This window comes from Anolis carolinensis, chromosome 3 (genome assembly GCF_035594765.1).
Source record: "Anolis carolinensis isolate JA03-04 chromosome 3, rAnoCar3.1.pri, whole genome shotgun sequence".
Lineage (NCBI taxonomy): Eukaryota > Metazoa > Chordata > Lepidosauria > Squamata > Dactyloidae > Anolis > Anolis carolinensis.
Window position 1 is genome coordinate 256,785,802 of NC_085843.1, and position 21,944 is coordinate 256,807,745.

General features: G+C 37.8%; 1 long non-coding RNA gene across 1 annotated transcript; it reads left to right on the top strand.

The window, feature by feature from the left end:
* Positions 1–1,461: 1,461 nt before the first annotated feature.
* LOC103278190 (uncharacterized) lies at positions 1,462–21,615 on the top strand. The gene is made up of 5 exons (XR_505866.3): positions 1,462–2,727; positions 3,906–4,234; positions 7,673–7,803; positions 16,599–16,677; positions 19,189–21,615. It is a non-coding gene; the product is annotated as an uncharacterized LOC103278190 (long non-coding RNA).
* The last annotated feature ends 329 nt before the right edge of the window (positions 21,616–21,944 follow it).

Sequence of the window (21,944 nt, forward strand, 5' to 3'; positions counted from 1 at the left end):
TACTGGCCTTGTTGAGGACTTTTTTGAAAGAGGTGCTGTGGACTAGTATTTCTCTTTCTATCCAATGTGAGGAATGCACAATTCTGATTTTTCCCAACATTCCAAAAACCAGCACCATATTTATTTCTTTCCTGTAAAGTCAGGATGGAGCAGCAGCCAGTGGCTTGGAGTAGTCCAGGAGCCACCTTGAGTATCACTTTTGTAGACTTTCCATGGCCACTTCTCCCGTTCTCAACCCTCATGAAGGATTCTCACTTGGTCATAATTTTTGACAGTGAAATCACAGGGCCTTAGATATTTCTAATCAGGCACCCCTGAATCTAACCAAGAGTAGAGTTCTTGTAGTACCGAAAACTTTCAAGTAAGTTTCAAGGGCAGCCCAAAATAGATTGCGATAATTTATCCTTGAGGTTGAGAGAACACAAATGTAAGTGAGCTGGTTCTTATTCATTAGTTAACAGTTATATGTAACATCCACATTTGTACTGCTTCAGAGTCCTGCCGAGTTTCCAAAGCTATATCTAATTATAAAAAATCTACCCTTGGTTTTTCGTGCTGTGTTGATTTGGTTTCCATAATAGACATAGTAATGGGGGCAAAGGGTGGCAGCTGTAAGAGGCAAGGTTTATGGAAGGTTTATAAATTTTTATTTTGCTTTTGCAACTGTGAAAACATTTTATTTAAAAAATCACTGATCTCATCCCTAGAATGGTTGATAGAATTTTATCATTTGCTGACAACAAAACCTTCACAGGCCTACAAAGCGGACTCCTGTCTGTATATTTTTCTAGCATTAACATACACTGTGTGTGTGTATTTCTTTAGCTGAGGGAGTATTTATGTAATGGATGAGTTATGAAATTAGTGTATCTGAAATCCAATTTTGTAAAGATGTCTTGCTGAAGAACTGTCAGAGTTCAACAGCCCACCTCACAGGAAGATAAAGGAAAACAGATATAAAAATAACAAACCTACTTTCTACATTGTTGTTTCATTAATATGATATAATTTTCAACAGTATTTATTTGATAGATACAAATGATTTCAGTTCATGATAGTCAAGCAAGAGTGACGCTTGCATAGAAACAAATTTGGTCTAAGGCCCATGCCTGCCAAAGAGTTCAGTGGAGTGATTTGTTAGAAATTCAGTTCACGGGAGCTGGTTCTTGAACATTGCATCCCAATGTAAAGTTTATTGTTGTTTTATTTATTGTCCCCTTCGGGGGAGATGGAGGTGGGATATAAATAAACTTCTTCTTCTTCTTCTTCTTCTTCTTCTTCTTCTTCTTCTTCATCGGTGATTTGTCTCTTTATAATTTCTTTCCAATAGATAGAGGTTGGATACTCCCTATTCAAAATGCTTGAGGCCAGAAGTGTTTCTGAATTTTGGAATACCTATATTTCATAAATGTCTATAAAAATATCTTGGAGATGGGATCCAACTCTAAACATGACTTTCATTTACCATGCATATGCATGTATAAGTCAACCTCATGTATAAATCAAGGGGTGGTTTGGGGACCTAAATTATAGATTTTTATATGACCAATGGATAAATTGAGGGTGGACAGGGGAAAGCACCAATGCCATCTCAGAGGACTGACTGCATCAGCCCCACTTGACTGTCATCGTCTCACCATCTGTGTCACTGTCACCACACATAGCCAGCCCCAGAGATCAATGCAAGCTCCTAGCTGCAGTGGACACCCCTCTTGTGACATCAGGAGATGCTGACCCCACCTTCAGTTGCCCTTCCACAAAGCCATATAACCCAGAATATCAAGGCAGATAATTCACTCTATCTGCTTTAAACTGCATTATCTGAGTCCACACTGCCATAAAATCCAGTCCAATGTGGATTTTATACAGCTGTGTGGAAGGGGCCTCATTTGATATCAGAACAAGACACCTGTAATGGCCAGGAATAATAACAGTGGTGACAAGGGAATGGTCCATAGGGAAATAAGGGAAAAGGTGATAGTGGTGATGTCCTGTGTGGACAGTGGATTGATTCAAATTGGTAACTCAGGAATTGCTGGTAAAATGCTGGAGATAGAAGAATATGAAAATAGAGACATTAGATTCAGATCTGGTGAGTTCTGAGAGCAATAAATAAATTTCCCAGGCTTGTACTGCTGTTTTGTGTGGTGTCAAGTAATTTGTTTACTCATGGCAACATTAAAGTGAGCCTATCACAGGATTTTCTTGCCAACATTTGTTGAAAAGAGGCTTGCCATTGCCTTCCTCTTAAACAAAGAGAGTGTGACTTGCCCACGTCCACCCCATAGTTCCCATGGTCAAAAGGGAGTCAAACTCTGATCTTCCAGTGTCCTAATCCAACACAGAGCACTGCACTATGCTAACCCTCAACTGAGATGTGTCAGAAGTGGGGTTTGAACCCATGCTTATATTTGGAGACCATTTGTACATATATTTCATTAGAGTCTGGTAAATGCATCTTGGTTTTCTTGCCACCTCCATCCACACATGCTGAAAGGCTGGAACCTGCTGAAGAAGTATTATTGGAATCCCAATGGCACATATATCTCAAATAACCAAAGCCGGCTCATTCTACACTCTCTGCTGCTCCTGGAGGCTGTTTGCAAGTGCAAGAGTTTTTTCCCCTTCATAGAGACAGCTGACTTCCTTGGTGAGAGCTTTGATTTCTGCAGCATCCACCACACATACAAACACAAGGAGCAATGGCAGGGCTGACAAAAAGCAAAGGTAACATTTTTATATCAGATATCTTAGGGAATATCAGAGGGATGGACAGCTAGAAGGTTAAGGAGATAGGCTGGAAAAAGAAGCAAATGCTGTTGTGGGAAAAGGAGACAGGGAAATGTATACAGAATGCATTATTTCTGTAACAAAGAGGACTGAGTGCAAAGCTCAGGTTGCAGCAGGAAATGAATAAGAACTAAGACCATATACTTAGGATCTGGGGTGAAATAACTAGTTTTAATACTTCTTTTTTGCTTGTTTCCTTCATGCCAAGTGCAGAAATATTGAAGAGTGCATTTTTGTTGAAAGTGACAGGAAAATATTGTATTTTCCCCTTTACATCCCCCCTTTGTCCCTCTGATAAACCTTAAAATAATTAGAACTAATTTGTTGTGCTCCTCAGGAAAAATTCTATGAATTGTTTCAAAATTAGATTGCTATTTTTGCATGTAATTTTGTTGATATTTTCCAGCTATATGCCAGCTTGTTCATGAATGTGTGTGTGACAGAGAGAGAGAGAGAGAGAGAGAGAGAGAGAGAGAGAGAGAGAGAGAGAGAGAGATTTTTTTTTGTGATTTCTAAAATGGTTTGGATGTAATGAATGCCATGGATGAAGCAAGTTTTCTTGAAAGCAAGAGGTATGACATAGGAAATGTTTGTGTGTGCTCATGTGTATGTGAACCTTTTACTTACAAAATATACATGTTGCACATTATGTAGTCAGCCACGCATACATTTTATATTTCAGCCATCAGCAAACAGAAGGACAGTTGCAGAATCTTATGGGCAGTTTCACAACCCTCAGTTATATTTGCTGATCATCCAGGCATGTCTTTAAATACTTGGCAATTGCTTAATAGCCCTCAAAGAAAGGTGTCAAATCTTTCCAAGAAAAAGGATTGCCATATGCTTTCAATCAGGGGCTGCCTTTAGATTCTCATTCCTGTGACTCAGACATTTCTGAAACATCCCTTATATGTTTGGGTGCTGTCTGGCTGATTTTCTCTTATCAGCGCTTGGGCGTTTAACAAAAGAAGCTCATCTAAAGCACACTGTGAAGTCAATGGGAGTCAATACCTTTATAACAAAAATCTTTTTATGTGCTTCTATGAGAATAAAATATCCTTTGATATCAGAATTTTTTTCTCTCTCTCTGTTTGTCTCTCTTATGTTTGGTCCAGTTTTGCTCTACTATTTTCCACATAAAACAGGAAAAGAAGCAGAAAGCCAAGAGGATAAAATTGAGGTGAAAAAGCAAAGAACATGACTACACCTTCCTCTGCAAACAAAGTTATCATCTGCCTTTTGAAGAAGAATAGCTGCGTTTACAAATCCAACATAAACTGGCTAGTTCTGCCCTTTCTTCTCCCCACAGCATATAAAAGTTCCTCATCTGGGCTATAGCTGCTTGGGGGAATGTGGAAGTTGTGGTCCCCAAAAGAAACTTTTTAAAACTCCGCTTCTGTCATACAAGTGCAATCTTGTTCATGTCCCATCCGTTCCACAGACTGTAAGTTTTCCTTTGGACAACATGTGTAATACAACCTTTCACATGCTTAAAACATTGTATGTGTTTAGTCAAAAGAAAGTCACATTTTTCCCCCAAAGCCTAGTAAAGGTAAAGGTTTCCCCCTGACATTAAGTCTAGTCATGTCCGACTCTGGACTCCATTTCTAAACGGAAGAGCTGGCATTATGCATAGACACCTTCAAAGTCATGTGGCCAGCATGACTGCATGGAGTGCTGTTACCTTCCTGCAGTACCTATTGATCTACTCACATTTGCATGTTTTTGAATTGCTAGGTTGGCAGAAGCTGATGCTAACAGCAGGAGCTCACCCCATTCCCTAGATTTGAACCACAAACCTTTCGGTCAGCAAGTTCAGCAGCTCAGCAGTTTAATCCACTGTGCCACTGGGTGCCCCCAAAGCCTATATCCAGGTTAAGTCTATGTAGGACTGCAGCCCATGCAAGGTTGGATCGGTTTTCTCCCAATTTTTTTTTAGTTGAAAAAAGGTGTAGAGTACAATCATGGTTGGTTATATAATTGTTTTTCATACAAGTTTTTCCACATGTTCACATGGCTTACTACATCACTTACCATAGTGTCCCAGCTCTCAGAAGCCCATGTGCTCAACAGGAAAACTGAAAAAGTTCTCCTGCACAGATATATGTGAATGCATTTAAGAGTTATACAAAACTCGACATCCTGACAATGACAAATTCTGGGTGTATGGAGTAAATCTGTAGCTGGCTGCACATTGTGCCCTTTTCAAATGTCTTATCCTGCATCCCAACGATGGAAGTTGGGGATGGGACAAATTCATGTTGTCCCCTCCTTAATGTCTTCAGTATTTAAGCTGTCATTTAAAGTAGATCAGTATCTTTATAATATGCCTGTTGTGCATGTGATATACAAATGGAATCAACTACAATAAAATAAGGAGTAACTGAGGCATGATTTGACCCAGAAACTTTCTCATATATGAATCAGTCTTTTAGCCATTGCATTACATTGGTATGCAGGATAATTAACATGAACATCTGTGCCTGGGCAAGCGTCTCATGGAAGCCAGCAGAACTAGTGTTGACCTGTGGACCTCCAGTTGTAGTTGGAACTGCGTCTACTATAACATTTTACCATTAGCTCTACTGGGCTGCGATGACACAATGGGTTAAACCCTTGTTCCAGCAGAACTGCTGACCAAAGAGTTGGTGGTTCAAATCTGCGAGATGGGGTGAGCTCCCGTCTGTCAGCCCTAGCTTCCTATGCAGGGACATAAGAGAAGCCTCCCAGCAGGATAGTAACATATCTAGGCATGCCCTGTCTTTGTAGACAGCCAATTCTCTCACACCAGAAGCAACTTGCAGAATGTTCTCAATTCATTTCTGACACAATTTAAAAAATTACCTCTACTGCCTAAGGCTGATGGAAGGTATAGGCCAAAAAACATGTAGAGTAGGGCTTCTTTAACTTTTTCCACTTTCATCCCCAAGACATTTTTCAGTGACCCCAGGTATACAGGAATATAAAACAGGTATAAAAATATAATATTTACTGATAATAAATCAGCATTTTCAAGGCTTATTTTACAGTTGAAAACTAGAAGATGTTGGCAAAGCAACATCAGAATGTGGTCAAGATACCAACACTTATTAATTAGAAAGAATGCACAAATTAGGAGGGGCTGCAGCAGTTTGCATTTTTCTAAGCCAACTGGGAAGGACAAGATTCTGCTCCTTCTAATCTTCCCCCTTCTGAGTTGAACACAAACTAGTTTGCATGTCATTGGCAGCTTACAAGAATGAAGTAAGCTGGAGACAAGGGGAAAAGCTGTTGTTGAAGAACATATGGGACATTTTTATGCAGCTGAAAACATGGGACATGAGAGGATTAATCAGGACTGTCTCCACCAGATTGGGACAAAACAAACTTACTCATAAAAGATAGAATGGTTTCCCAGTGTGTATTGAATGGTAATAGTGAAAATCTGGTAGTACATTAAAACAACTGACTACCTAATACTGAGTGTAGTGGTTTGTTTATTTTTATAGGCCAGAAGCTTTGCTTTAAGACAAAATTGGGTTGTTTGAAGCACTGTCCATTCTCTCAATAATAGCATTTTAAGGGAATGCTTCCTCATGAGCAGCTACACGAAGCCGCCTGCATAATATAGGCCTTTCACTTTCACAAGATAATCTATCTTCAAAGCAATAAATCCCAGAGTCTTCAGCCAATCAAGCTGCCTAATTGGTTGAACATTTACAAACACTTGATAATTAAATTTGTGTTAAACTATGTAAAAGGATTTATGTTCCACTTCACCCAGATTGTTTCCCCCTTTCATTTTGCAAGAGAGAAATTCCTTCTGCCTGATGCTTCATTCAGGTGGTTAGATGCATCACATTATGTCAGTAATGTCACATTAGTAGTTCCTTCCACTGTAATGGGCTTGACATATCATGGGAAAAGCATATCAAGCCTCCTGAGTTTCAAACTGCCACAACTTCTTCACATCCAAAGAATCTTTAATATGGTCGTTTAATTAGATTCAAGCATTTGAGGGAGATGTTGTTGATGTTAATTTTGTCAAACCTTTAAAACTGAGACCTCTGCTGACTCATACATAAGGTTAGAGCTTGAGAAGTGCTTTTATTTTTTTAAATTCTCTAAAAACATAAGCAAAGCCATGCCAGATCAGACCTGTTTAGTCCAGCATTCTATTCACAAAGCAATAGATCAGTTGTTTATGGGAAGCTCGTAGTCCCTGGTGGCACAGGGGGTTAAACCATTGAGCTGCTGAACTTGCTGACCGAAAGGTCAGTAGTTCAAATCCAAGGAGTGGGGTGAGCTCCCATTCTTAGCCCCAGCTTCTGCCAACCTAGCAGTTTGAAAACATGCAAATGTGAGTAGATCAATAGGTACTGCTCCGGCATGAAGGTAACAGTGCTCCATGCAGCCATGCCAGCCACATGACCCAGGAGGCGTCTACGGACAATGCTGGCTTTTCAAGATGAGTACCAACCCCAGAGTCGGACATGACTTGACTTAATGTCAAGGGTAAACCTTTACCTTTTGGGAAGCTCTTGCATACTTCTTCACACACACATCCTTCTAAGCAGAAAAAGAAACACTTTTCTTCCAGCAGTGTCAAGACTGCAGTTGCTTCTCCTCTCCCTCAATTTAGACAGAAATGCAACCCAGTCACCTCTTATTACCAGTCAAAACTCCATGTCCAGCTCCCAACCGCCTCCCTCTCATTCTCTTGCTAACACTTTCCTCCTTGCTTTCCCATCTTGTTCAACCATATAGGCATGCTGGGAGAGCTAGACACTTTAAAAGTTTATTTCTAAAGAAATGTACATTTGAAGTGTTGTAAATTGGGGCAATACAATTTGAAATTTGCCTGTACTTTAATGGTAGGCTTCTTCTTTTATCCACTGGATAGGAAAAGAAGATCAGATCTACTGGACCCACCTGCATTGTAGATATGTCCGTTGTCTCTGCTAATACTCTATCATTGGATCTTCATGCATTTTTGGTGAAGATTTGAAGAAGTGTCTACAGCTGTTGGATTTGGTATGTGGCTGATCAGATAAACTTCATTATATATTCAAACCATCTACAAGGGAAGGACAGAAATCCCACTGTGTAGCCTAGCCTTGTCCACCGTTGCCATATCTGTCAGTTATACTACAAGTTGTTCACTCAGTAGCCATGTGAAAAACTCATCTATTTGTTTAGGGTTTCTTTATTTGATTTGAAATCCTAACTGATCATGAATTGCCACTGAAGGGATGGTAACATGGCCACTGGTCCCAGCAGCAGGAGCAGGCCTATTTGCAATGATTCCAGTATCCATGCACAGGCATTCAATTCATCGTTTCTCTCCTCTCTATGTGGGCATCAAATCTGTCTCTCCTTTCTATCTTAATCAAAGGAAGCAGGATTTATTTCCTGATGCTAGCAATGAATTGAATAAAGATAAACCATTTGAAACCTAACTGGTGCTTTTTGTTTGTTAAAAAGCAGATGAGGATACAGATGTCTAATGCTGTTAGCCCCAGCTTTTGCCAACCTAGTAGTTCAAAAACATGCAAATGTGAGTAGATCAATAGGTACCACTCTGGTGGGAAGGTAACGGCGCTCCATGTAGTCATGCCAGCCACATGACCATGGAGGTGTCTATGGACAACGCTAGTTCTTTGGCTTAAAAATGGAGATGAGCACCAACCCCCAGAGTCAAACATGACTAGATTTAATGTCAGGGGAAAACCTTTACCTTACCTTTATACAATGGAAGTCCTCTCTTTACAGATGGCCAAGAGAAAAACATGCACCAGCTTTGTTCAGTTACATCCACTTTTATGAATGTATTGTATGTGAGACTATCTTTGTAATCTGCTTGAAAATTACAACTGGTCCAAAATGGTGCAGACTATTGACTGGAGCTAATTATAGACTCTTTTGATACAACAGTTTCCCTGTCTGGCAATCTGTGTCCAGACATAATTCATCTGGTTATGAGTTATGAAATCCAATGTGACTTGGGTTTAGACTTTCTGAAGAAGTGTATTTTCTCACTGTAATCTGACTAGGATTTAGTATATCTATTGGAAGCCCTTCTCTCAGTGTTGTTCTTATCATCACTTACCAATATTAACTCCATATCTCTGTGAAGAACAATTACAAACCTACAAGATTTCTAAAGAAATAATGAATGCTGCTCTAGAGATTAGGACATGGAGCAATAGATTCACATTGCAGAAATTCCACCTAAACATTAGAAAAACTTCCTAATGGGAGATGTTACCTTGGAGCATGGTAGAGTCTCCATTTATAGAAGCTTTTAAGCAGAAGCTGGATGGCCATTTGTCCATGTGCTTTGATTGGGTGTTCCTGCATGGCAAGGGATTGGACTGGATGACACTTGTGGTGCTTCTAACTCTGTGATCATATGATTCTTAGAAATGATGCAATGAAATAATAAAATCTTATGGCTGGAATTCTTTTAGTGTACTATGCATGGAAAAGTTCTTCTACAGAAATTATCAGACTTTTTTGTCTGATGCACAATGGCCACATTCATTTCAAGGTTGCAGAAGCACAATTGTCCATGTATGTGCAGTGCAAATGGATGTGTGTGCATACACACACACACATTTGGTTGTTCATGAGGTTGTATATTTGGTCCCTTGGTTCAGTTGTGCAAGACCGATCTTGCCTACGTAGTACTAACATTGATTTATACTATGCAACTCTTATGTAAAGCTTATTCATTTCAAAGTATCCTGCTAATAATGTATAGACAGATTTTTACTATTCCTACCCATCCTTTTTTAAAAAAAATCTAACAATATAAAAGATTTCAAAACTCATTAATTTTGGAGTGTGAAATCCTTATTGTTGAGCAATACTTATCTTGCTCTACAAGAATCATTATTAGTACAGAGAGCCACACCACAAGATAAAAGATGTGCAAACCTTGCAACAGTAGAACTAAAGTCTTCACACAATCTGTGCTCCACATTTGGAACATAGAAAAAGTCAACAAAGAGCTTGTATTTCTCAGTTGCTTCAAAGATGTTCGGTTTCTCTAATTCTCATGAGATTCTAGTGTCAGTTTACTGTCTGAAGGAAGTGGTAAATGAGACATTCTCACTCAAAATGAAATTTACAACTTACTGCAGAATTAGTTTTACATTTATGATGTCATTCTCAAGTATAATAGAAACCAGAACTTAACAAATGAGAAAGTTGAATGTCAGAGGGTTTAAAAAAGAAAAAAGAAAACAGCTTTCATGTTGACCTCTACTCTTCAGAAACTTCAAATCTGTTTCACATCAGAAGCAGTGGGGACAGAAGAGTACATGGGAAATGAATAGGCATGGCCATTTATAGAGGTCCAGTTAAGTTTCTAGAAATCCGGTGGGATTCATGACATAAGCAAAGAGCAACAAACAGCAGGTGATAGGAAGGATTTATACAAAAACAAGAATACTTTGAACTCGGATGCTTTTATTGATTGTCTGCACATTTCCAACCAAAGGGTGCATTTTAAAGAACACATAAATAAATAAACCAGAAAAGTCATAAGATTTCTTTTTAAAAAATCATGTGAAGTGTAAAAACAGTGGGAATAAAATGTATGTCTGAGAGATTTTCGTATTCTAACATGAATAACAGATTTTAATTTTTTGTTGCTTATGTCTTTTGTTAAAACATAAAAAACAAGTGTCTGGTTGTAATAAATGGGATCAATACATTTAAGATGGCATGATGTTTTGTAAACTGGAGTCTCCAAAAAGTGTAGGCTATAATAATGGTTAGTCTTTATGATGCCATATAATTTTTTTGTTATTTTTGCTGCAGCTCATTTAAAATAGTTACCCTCTGGAATTCACATGAGAGCCTTCAAATATTTCATCTGCATTTTAACTGGTACAACTCAGGAACAGGTACATCAACTGTAGTTTGTATCTGACTATTTGAGAACAGAAAAAACACACACACATATATATACACATGTATTTATTGGAAATACAATTTCACTCCAATCTTCTAACAGGATAAAAATAAATCAAATATCATTTAACATAATTACAGAATTCTGCTATCATATTACCTCTTTATAGGGTCTACAATGTCAGTCTTCTGTACTAGTGTTGTTCAACCTTCTGATCCCTGATCTTCCAGATACTTGTTTATATTCTTATTTACACACATTTGCTTTGTTTTCAGTTTCAATTCCCCAGAATTGAATTCAACTCCTAGAATTCCTGAGCACTTGCTTTACTAGCTGAAGTTTTGAGAAACACTATATCATGTGGAGACTTTCTGATGGTAATAATTATCAGAAATGTGTAGTACTGGTGTAAAGACTAAGCATCCAATGCAGATATCTCCACAGTTACTACAAAACAACTGGACCTATCATTATGCAAGTCAGGAAATATAAACAGGACAATATAAACTTTTAAATCCATTTCTCCTGGGATTTAACACCAGCACTCTAAACTATAGAGTCTCAGTATAGTTCTCAACCTTTTTTCCCTGAAGGCTTTAACTATATTCCTCAAAGAGGTTTCCTTTTAAAAACACAGTTCCCAAAAACTTATCTCTGTCTTCACACTTCAAAAACCAACCTCAACTGAAAAGAATTCTAAGACTGCATAGCTCCAACTGTCACTTTAGCTCTGCCCATCTCTAGTTGCTAAGCAACTCTCCTCATTTACATCAGCCAATCAGACTGCATTTCCAGTAATGGCTGCCTGATTGCTCGTCCCCCTTGCTCTACTTAGTTTTGGCAAGCAAGGCATAAAACTTTGTAAGGTCAGCTAATCCGTTACAAAGTGCAACTCAGATGTTCTCATTTCTATATTTGCCAATCTTGGAAGACAAAAATGCATGAACTACGTGGTCTTTCCTGCATTCACACCTGAAATTTACCTTCTTCATTCAAGGATGGTGGAGGATTATATTGAGTTGTCAAATGATGAAGAAGTAAAACTGACCTGTAATTTCTGTTGATTTTAATATGCAATGGAGTGGATGTTTACAGCTCTTTATGAAGTTATTCTAAGTCACCATCCACTAGGGGGTTGAAATGTCAGAATTAGCCTTTTATGGTCCTACCTTTGCTTTAGCTTGGACCAGTATAGCTGTGAACCTCCATAATATTGTCTTTTCTGTCAAATAATGAATAGATTTATTAGTTCCCATATCTGAACCTGTAAACATTACTTATTTTGCACAACTCTCAGAATCCCATACTTAGCATGGCTATTGGGTATGCTAGCTGTGGGATTCTGGGATATGAAAAACTGAGTTTTCTGAACTTTGGTGCCAGCACTAAAGCACTTGATTATGTGCAGTCCCATAAATTGCTGCTTCTGTTCCCCAGCTCAGAGGTTGTAGCGCTAATGCATTTGGTTTTAATTTTCTAATGCCTTTTCACAGGGATAAAACTCTTAATACTCAGGCTTCCCATAAGAATTCCTGTCCTCTTACATTATTCCCTATCAAATGCAAAGGCTAGAAATCCTGTTCAGCCACTCTAAGCTAGTGCAATAAATTTAGTCTAAAATCCATTTCCTTTAAGAATTTATGATAGAGAAGTTGTTATTTTTTTTAAAAAAAAAACATATACTCATGAGGAAAAATTCCAACACCACATTTACTTCACAAAGTTGAGGGAATGTAATGATCTAGAGAGCCACACATTCACTACCAGTTCTACTATCTTTGCAACTAGTAGATTGTATGCTGAATATAAGTATGTATCTATCTAGGAAAGAGAGAAGATAAAGTAGACAGATGTAGACAAGACTTTATACATAGAGATGGAGAGAGAAAGGCATTGTGAGTCTGTTTTCTGTTTTAACTCGTCAGGGTTCTTGTCCATGTCTCTGTAATATATGACTTTCCTTCCTTCTCAACCTTCCCCAAAACAGCAGCTTTTGCTATCATTGATTCAACACATCATCATCATCCACAATGAGGTGATAACACCTGTATTTATATCTGCCAAGGGACTGACTGTAGATGATGAAAACAGTCACCATAAAAAGTATAATTCTTTGCTGTAATGGCTTTGTCAGCATTTTTCTTAATTATTTTTTGACAGTTTATCTATTGCACTATGAGCTTTCACAAGTGACAGAAGTGATAGGAAGGAAAATATTTTATGAGCCACAACTAACAAAATACATTCCCTGTTAGATATCCCATAAGGGATCTTGGGAATTTTTACAGACAACAGGAGATGCAACAAGGTTATTTTTTTTCCTTTGGTCATCTTTGGCATAAAATAACAGTTGCTCTGGAAAGGTGGCTTGTTTTCAATCTCTGTGAGGAATACAAAGCAATTTGGAAGAGAAAAACAAAATTCCATTTAATATTTTTGGGCATACCACTGCTTAAACTGTGGTTTATTTAAGCCATGCCAGTAATTCACTTTGTTTACAAAAATGTGAGACAAATCAAACAAGACAAAGAAAGAAATACTCAGGAAGTCTTAACTATCTATCTTTATTAATACAGTCATTGATACAAGTTCATGTGTAATAGGTAGGAAATAATTGCAAAACTCTCACTTTCATTGAGAATGCCAAAAATTAATTATTTAAGCATGCCTCAAACCTAAAATCTTTTATTTTAAAACTGTTTTCATGGCAAATTGTTCAAAAAGGGAGCATAAAGCATGCCTTGAGTGGAACTCAGTGTACTATCTTATCTAGCAACAGTACAACTTGATCCCAACTGTATAATCTTGTAAGAAATCATCTTCACTATTCATGCTTGTTTTTTTATGAAATTTCCCTCCTTCATATAATAAACAGCTATGGCTTTCCTCCATACTCTCTAATTGATGCATTGTTTTTTCGTTGTGAGAGTAGTATAGGAGAGTGGTATAGGAGTATCTGGGGTCATCCTATTTAGTCATAGCTCACCTATCTTTTTTCAACGTACTTGTATACCCTCATGATTATGTCAGCCTTGGGCCTATATAAGAGAAAGGTGGGATGTAACATACATACATACATACATACATACATACTACATACATATTCCTAATGGCGCCACCAACTACAGTACCACATCTCCAGCTTTACCACAGATATTAAGCAGAATCCATTATTCACACTGAATACGGATTCCATAAAGAACAGTAGTTGCAACCCACCTCCATAAGAACTTGAATTCCCTGGAACACAATGCCTGCAATCTCTTTTATGTGTTCCCTTTAAGATTTGCCACTTGGAAAGACAGGGCATGGTCTTCATTTAATTGGGTTGGCATTCTATTGGGGACATATACCTACACAGGTTTTCTATACATGTGTGTATGACCTTCTTTGGCTGCTGTGTGGGTTCCTATTCCCTTCCTCCCTCTCATTCCCTTCATGTTGGAAACTTATGCATTAATATTTTCCTCCCTTTGCCCTCACTGAAAAGCCTCTGAAGCCTCCTGCATGGCCATTCCCTGTTATGTGTGGAATGGGCAGGATCACAGAAGCACCTTTCGATGACTAGATGCAAAATGATGATATCAGTGCTGAGGAGTCTTCCATGGATCTCTGTGCTGGTATAATAATTTTGTCTCTAGCTACAAAGATGTAGCCAGATGCCTCTGCTAACCTGATTGATCCCCATACAGAAGCTATTCAGTAGGCTGGAAGAGCATTGGCACATGTCTCAACAAACTGACAAGCTATGCTAAGCAATACAGGATTAGAGACATGGAGCTGTATATAGCATTGAACAGATCCCTTCACATCACTATTCTTATAGAAAAACCAAAGAATTGGGTGGAAATCTGTCTGTGATATACACAGGCATGACTTGGATTTATAGTCACATACTGTATACCAATTTATGGAAAAGGTATTGCTTCTTTTGTAACTTCCTCCAAGGAAGGCAGCATCCACAGAGAGGATGGATGGCCCAGCATAGTGGTTGATAGAGAGAGGTGTGAGTAATGAAAGAGTGGTTGGCAGCAGTTTTGAGGCCATTTTCACCACAGAGCATGCACAGCCCAAGTACTCAGGACCAGTAGGCAGTCTACCATAGATGGAGCAATATGCAACTGGAGCAATTTGCACAAGTAAAACATTATGCAGAATCTAGGCCAAATTTGTGTGTGTGTGTGTGTGTGTGTGTGTGTGTGTGTGTGTGTTTGTTTTTTGTTTTTGTTTTTTTTTTTGTTTTTTTGTTTTTTGGTGATATGATCAACCTCACAAAGTTAGCCATCCTGCCAGTTACAGTATCTGGAGTTATAACCAACTGTAGTCTGTAGGATTATCCATTGCAGTAATGGTGGCAGTTCTCTTCAGCAAGATGGCCAGAAGTCATTAATACCAGAAGCTGAGGAGGAGAACACAAAGTGGAAAGGACTTTACAAATTGATTTATCCCCATTTCATTATAGTGGGCTGGCGGAATAGGAGAGTGGGGCTGTGCACTCTTTTGTCAGGGTCAAATACACATAAATTTAAAAAAGCAATGGTGGTTGAATTAAACTTAAATAATCACATTTATTGTCAAAAGGATAAAGTGCTGGCAGTGTCCGCAACAGGTGGGGTAGGTATTGAAGCACAGCGTTGGAAAGGGTCACATGGGCCATCTAGTCCAATAGCGAATTTTCAACTGATTGTCCCCTGCAACCTCTTTTTGCAGACATCTAGAGAAGAAGACCCCAACCACCAGTCTTGGCCTTTAGTTTCATTGTCAAACTGCTCTTACTTTCAAGAAGTTCCTTCTAATGGTTAATCAAAATAACCTGTAACTTAAAACCATTAAATCGGATCTTAAAACCATTAAATCTGGCAGCAAAGAAGAAATCTTCCGCTTTGTTTGATTGCTATATGCAATATGTGAATTGAATGTAAGAAGGTGAGAACCGTGCATACAATCAGCCACTATTAAAGTAATAGACACACGTGATCTCCATGGTGATTCTGGTAGTGCACATCGTCGAGCGTTGCACGATTTAGCCAAATCACCATCCTACGGGGAGAAGTGTCGACCACCCGGCTTACTCCCATTGTTCCTGTGGAATACAGGAAGCCTCCCATGTTGCCACCACAGTGCCTTCCCTTTAAGCATGGAACCCCACCAGAAGTACCTGTAATGAAAGCCGGCAAGCTCTGTGATTAAAAGGAAAGCGAACTGGAGCGTGCCGTCGATTCTACCCCCGTCTGATGAGGTCGCTTGTCTGAAATTGCCCACAGACTGTTATGTTGCTTATTGATTCCCTGAATTCCTAAAGAAGTGTAAACCTGTATGTACAAGGGATTATATGTGCATGCAGCAAAGATCAAACAAGCCATGGGGTTATTCACAGATTCAAATTTGTCTCCATGTGACAGTCCCCAAGAGTCCCTGGGGATGCATTCACACAGAGAATCGCTAAAACAAAGTAGAATCCCAACAGATACAGTTGGGCTTTTTTAGCAGCAATTTCTGTAATCACAGCAACACAATTTGCAGCACCATGATAACAGGAATCATTCCTGAGAAGTAACAGCTGCATCTGTTGAAAGCTCAGTTAATATGAAACATTCTCTGCATGATGCATCCCTGGAGAGCATGGTGGGGAGATGAAATTGACTGCATGGACTGTCCTAGAGTCAGTTATTTAGTTTCAGTGCAACAGTTTGCTTTCAAACATGTCATGGAAAATATGGTAGTAGTAATGAATAGCACAAATCTCTTTCTTTTTGTTTCCCTGACCTCTTGTCTTTAGCCAACACAGAGAAATTTTGTAATACTTTCTAAACTAATATTATCAAATATAAACTGATGTTTCTGACCTTATGTTCTCAAAAGGAATCTGATCACTACTACAAATATTTTCATACATTCTCTTTTGCAGAATCACAGGCTTTAAAAAGAAAGCAAACAGGAAGTAATCATGATGAAAAATGGTTGGTACAAGGATAAGAAAGAGGAAGGTTTGTAATAAAGAGGAACTGAAATGTCCAAAGAGTGGGTTGCTAGCATTTTGTGTAAAGGAAAAGATGTGAATGATGTGAAAACTACAAAAAATGTTGAATAAAACATTTTCATTCCGTGACTCCCAGAACAGCAGCAGTCCAACAAAATTACTTCATCAAGCTTTGCAAAAAAATAATAAAAAATAGAATCAGAGAGACAACAAGGGCAATCTAGTCTAACACTGAGCACTATCCTATGGTCAGGAATATTAAGAGAGAAGGAAGTTGAAGTTGCTGGACCTTCTCTTCCAACAAGGCCAACAAGAGGGAGGAAAATAGCAGATACACTGAACACTTTGCCACACTTTTGGTGAAGTGGAGGGCTCTGGAATCCGAGAAGGAAGCTATTCTTGAGGCATGCCTGAAAGTTATGCTCCTGCAATGGGAAGTGGGAGTAATCACATGAGAAGTAACTCAGCTATTGGATTAGCCTCATGATCCGGGTGTTTCACCCAGAGGAAGGCTGAGAATGAGTAGAAGCTACACCAGCTGATCCTGCATTATAGTATTCCTATCTTCTTGCTCCTTTTGAGATCTGCAGTTAATTGCTTTGACAACTCGGAGGGGGATCCACAAAGTCAATGACTTCCTCAGTTATAGACTAAACATATACAGTGGACCCTTGGCATCTGCTGGGATTTGGTTCCAGGAACTTTCTGTGGATACTAAGATATGTGGATGCTCAAGTCCCATTTATACAGTGATGTAATGACATTTCATTTCTATGATGGAAATGGTCTGAGCCTCACACTAAAAAAAACGGGTCTTGAGTTTAAATGCTCATTGGTTGAAATTGTGTATGACACACTGTAGCAGAATAGGTCTATGTGACTGTGCTACTAAACCCCCTGAATATACTGCTGAGCTGCTGCAGACTCAGGCTGGATCTACACTTCCATAAAAAATCCAGATTATCTGCTTTGTGCTGGATTATATAGAAGTATATATCCAGCCTCACATGGCTATTCCTTGGAAAGCAAGGGAAAACTAGAAGGATCTGGCCACGATCCTATAGCCAGGTGCAAAATGATTACATTCTCTCCTGAGGTCTTCTGGGATCAGCTAGAAGTTTTAGTGAATGATAAAATCATTTCACATCTGAATATGGGGGACAAAGAATTATGTTTAATGGCACATACAGCATGTTGAAGAAATCATATAACATGATCAACAGTTCGTTCTCCAAACCCAATAAATCAAATTGGCTTGTCCATCAATTCATACAGTATAAATACCAGCTCATTTGACCTTTGGTGGTGATCTTGAGAATGTAGAAACTTGTCCAAAACTGCAAAATTGTGTTGTGAGAATTTTTTTTCGTAATTGCTCTGAATCATCCAATGAAATTTTTATAGTATGAACAAAATGAGGAGGGGGAGGGGAGACAGGAAGACAGAGAAAGAGAATGAATGAAGCTCTATACAAAAACATAGAAGTCCTTCATCCTGACTGCTTCTGTTAAGTGAAATTTAATTATCTTTTGTACAAAATCTAAACAGAGAGAATTAAATGATTGCTTATTGGTTAAGTCTGTTTTATACAGCCTTAAAGATTAAAACTAAAGAAATTCACTTACTAGGAGAAATCCTTTTGCTTACCAGCACTACCATCAAAAGCCCATAGGTACTATACCAAAAATCATTATAAAAAGCATGAGAAACATAAAAAGCATTGAATTCTTCTCAGGAGAAGAGGAGAATCTCTCTGTGTGTGGAAGACACAGCGAGCAAACCATGAAATACACAGCTGAAATGTTTGGGATCACTGTGAAAAGTTTCCATGTTCTCTCTTGTTAAATAATGCTCCAAGACAGTCTAAAGCATATGAATAGTTCTTTCACAGGTCACAGATTCTATTCAGTTCTTGGACATTGTTATTATCCAACAGAAATAGAGAGCCCTAATTAATATTCTACACATACCTGGGAGAACATTCTTAAAGAATTCATCCTCTGGTGGCTTAGCTTTTTAAAAAAATCACACAGCAAGACATTAAAATTGTAACTAGTTAATGCACTAAAAACCCAGTGATACTATTAAAAGTTTAATTTAATAAAGGCACAACCACTAAATAGACTTGTTTACCCAGTTTACCTTTTCTTTTACTATGCAATAGTGCTACAGTGTGTATTTAAATTGAACTGTGAAGTGATTTTGCATTATATTCTTGGCATTTTTCTGAACATAATATAATAATTGCCACAGCAATCACATTTTATTGGGTTACTCTAAGAAAAGAGAACATTACTGTTATGGACAGAAAACATTTTAAGACAATGTTAATATTTGTTCTGGTGCATAGAGCAGCCTGTTATAGATTTGTTTGGATATTTCTTTGACAGGCAACAGTTCTAGACTGTGATTCCGGGAGCTTAACAAAGGCAATAACTTTTCAAAAACTCACGTGTTTTTACTCAATTTCTTCTTCTTTTTGTGATATTCCCCTAAATATATCTGTTTGTGTTTACAGTCATAGAATCATAGAGTTGGAAGAGACCACATGGGCCATCCAGTCCAACCTCCTGTCATACAGGAAAGGCACAATCAAAATAACCCTGACAGATGACCATCCTGCCTCTGTTTAAAAGCCTCTAAAGAAGGAGTTTCCCAAACACTCCAAGGCAGAAATTTCCATTGTTGAACATTTTTTACAGTCAAGAAGTTCATCCTAATGTTCAAGTGAAATTTCCTTTACTGTATTTTGAACCCATTGCTCTGAGTTCTAGTCTCCAGGGCAGAAAACAAGCCTGTTCCTTCTTCCTTATGACATCATTTCAAATATTTATACATGGCTATCATGTCTCCTCTCAACCTTCTCTTCTGCAGGCTAAACATACCCAGCTCTTTAAGGGCATAATCTCCAGACCTTTGATGATTTTAGTCACCCTCCTCTGGACACGTTCCAGCTTGTGAATATCTTGCCAGCTAGTTTTAAGAAAATGGATGCCAGGGCCAATTTTCTGGTAGACTGTATTTGTGCATTTTTCACATAGCTCTTTTTTGGAGGATAAGGGTTATTTTCATAGGGAGAAAATCTAGTTGCTCTGGTACACAATAAAATATGATCAAATAAATTTTGGACATATACACAAATTAAACTTAGAACTTTGGCCAGAATACAAATATACAGCTGAGAAATATACAGACATGATCTAACTGATAATACTCTGGGAACACTAAGCTTCAAAAACCTTTGGATCTGTTCTTCTGTCTGGCTCTGTCTGAATGTTTTTGGATCTGAATCACAACTTCTATATTTCAGCTTCCAGGGTTTATCCCTCACTTTGTTTGCTGGGTGCCTTTCAAAAATCTCTTCTCCAGTTAAACTATTTGACTTTTCCTGCAAGTAAAGACTGCAGGATTCATATGTGCTTTCCTTTCTTTACAAGCCCTCAAAGTTTGACAGGTTGAGTATCCCTTATCCAAAATGCTTGAGATACGAAGTGCTTGTGATTTTAGGATAGCGGTATTTGCATATAGAGTAGAGTCTCACTTATCCAAGCTAAACGGGCTGGCAGAAGCTTGGATAAGTGAATATTTTGGATCATAAGGACGGATTGAGGAAAAGCCTATTAAACATCAAATTAGGTTATGATTTTACAAATTAAGCACCATAACATCATGGTATACAACAAATTTGACAGAAAAAGTAGTTCAATACGCAGTAATGTTATGCTGTAATTACTGTATTTACGAATTTAGCACCAAAATATCACGATATATTGAAAAAATTGACTACAAAAATGGCTTGGATTATCCAGAGGCTTGGATAAGCGAGGCTTGGATTAGTGAGACTCTACTGTATATACATAATGAGGTATCTTGGAGGTGAGACCCAAGCCTAAATACAACATTCATTTATGTTTCACATATGCCTTATACAGGTAATCTGAAGATAATTTTATATACAATATTAATGTTGTGCATGAAACCAAGTTTGTGTACACAGTCACTCATTTGCACAATTTTGGATTTCAGAATATTTTGGATTTTGGAAACACATCTTTTTTAAAAATTTAGATCCACTTCTTTAGAAGCCTTTCTTGAAGCACTACATGGTTCAAGTTACCTACACAATCTTTTCCTCCTATATAATCCATCTCATACACTAAGGTCCTCTGGAGGATGCATATTTCAGCCAGCCCGAACCTGACTGGCAGCTGTCACCCAAAGGATGATTTCATCAGCAGCATCCAGACTGTGGAATGACCTGCCAATAGAGATCCAACAGCTAAATGAGCTGCTGAAATTTAAGATACAATTAATATTTATTTATTTATATCCCACTTTATCTCTCCATATGGAGACTCAAAGCAGCTCACAATTAAAAACATTACAATGCAGATTAAAATATACAAATATATAACAATAAAACAGTATTATCAATATATATTATTATATATTATCAGTAGTATTATAATTAATATATTAGTATTATTGAAGACCCATCTCTTCCGGCAGGCCTACCCAGTCAATTTTAAACTATAAATTTTAATGTATATTCTATTAGTATTGTATTTAAATCTTTGTGCTATGTATTTTGGTATATGTATGTTATAGGAATGTGTTTTTAATACTTCATATTTAATATTTTATGGTAATGGTACCCTGTCTTGGGCCATGAGGAAAGATATATAACAAGTTGCTGCTGCTGCTGCTGTTGTTATTACAATATTTCATACGTGTCTGGGGTTTAATGATTTTACCCAATTTGTATATAGCCATAGTGTTAATTGTTTTAGTAATTTTTAATTGTTATATAGTTTAATATGTTTTAGACTGTAATTTTTTTTACTCTTAATATTTTAAGTGTATATTGTTTGTCTTGAGAACTTTGTATATAGGGCAAGATATACATTAATAAACAAATAAATAAACAAACAAATGACCAGCCTTTCATTTTTCTATTATGTTCAGGTTTAATATAAATCTTTTATCTAGTTATGATTTTGCTAGCCAATATTACCCGTCCTGCTAAGATGAAGCAAGCTGCTTCAAGACACAAGAAAAATCTGGCAATGCACACATTTCATTTCTCAGGAAAAGGCAGAAATAAAACACCTAAAGGGAGGAAGGAAAGAAACGTAAACTAGACATTACAGGTATGCATTAAATGTGCACATGATTTTATAATGATGCAATTTTAATCAGTATGATTTAAATAGAAATATTAAAAAAATCTCATTCTGTACCAAATAAGACAGGTGAAGTGACCATTCAGTCTTC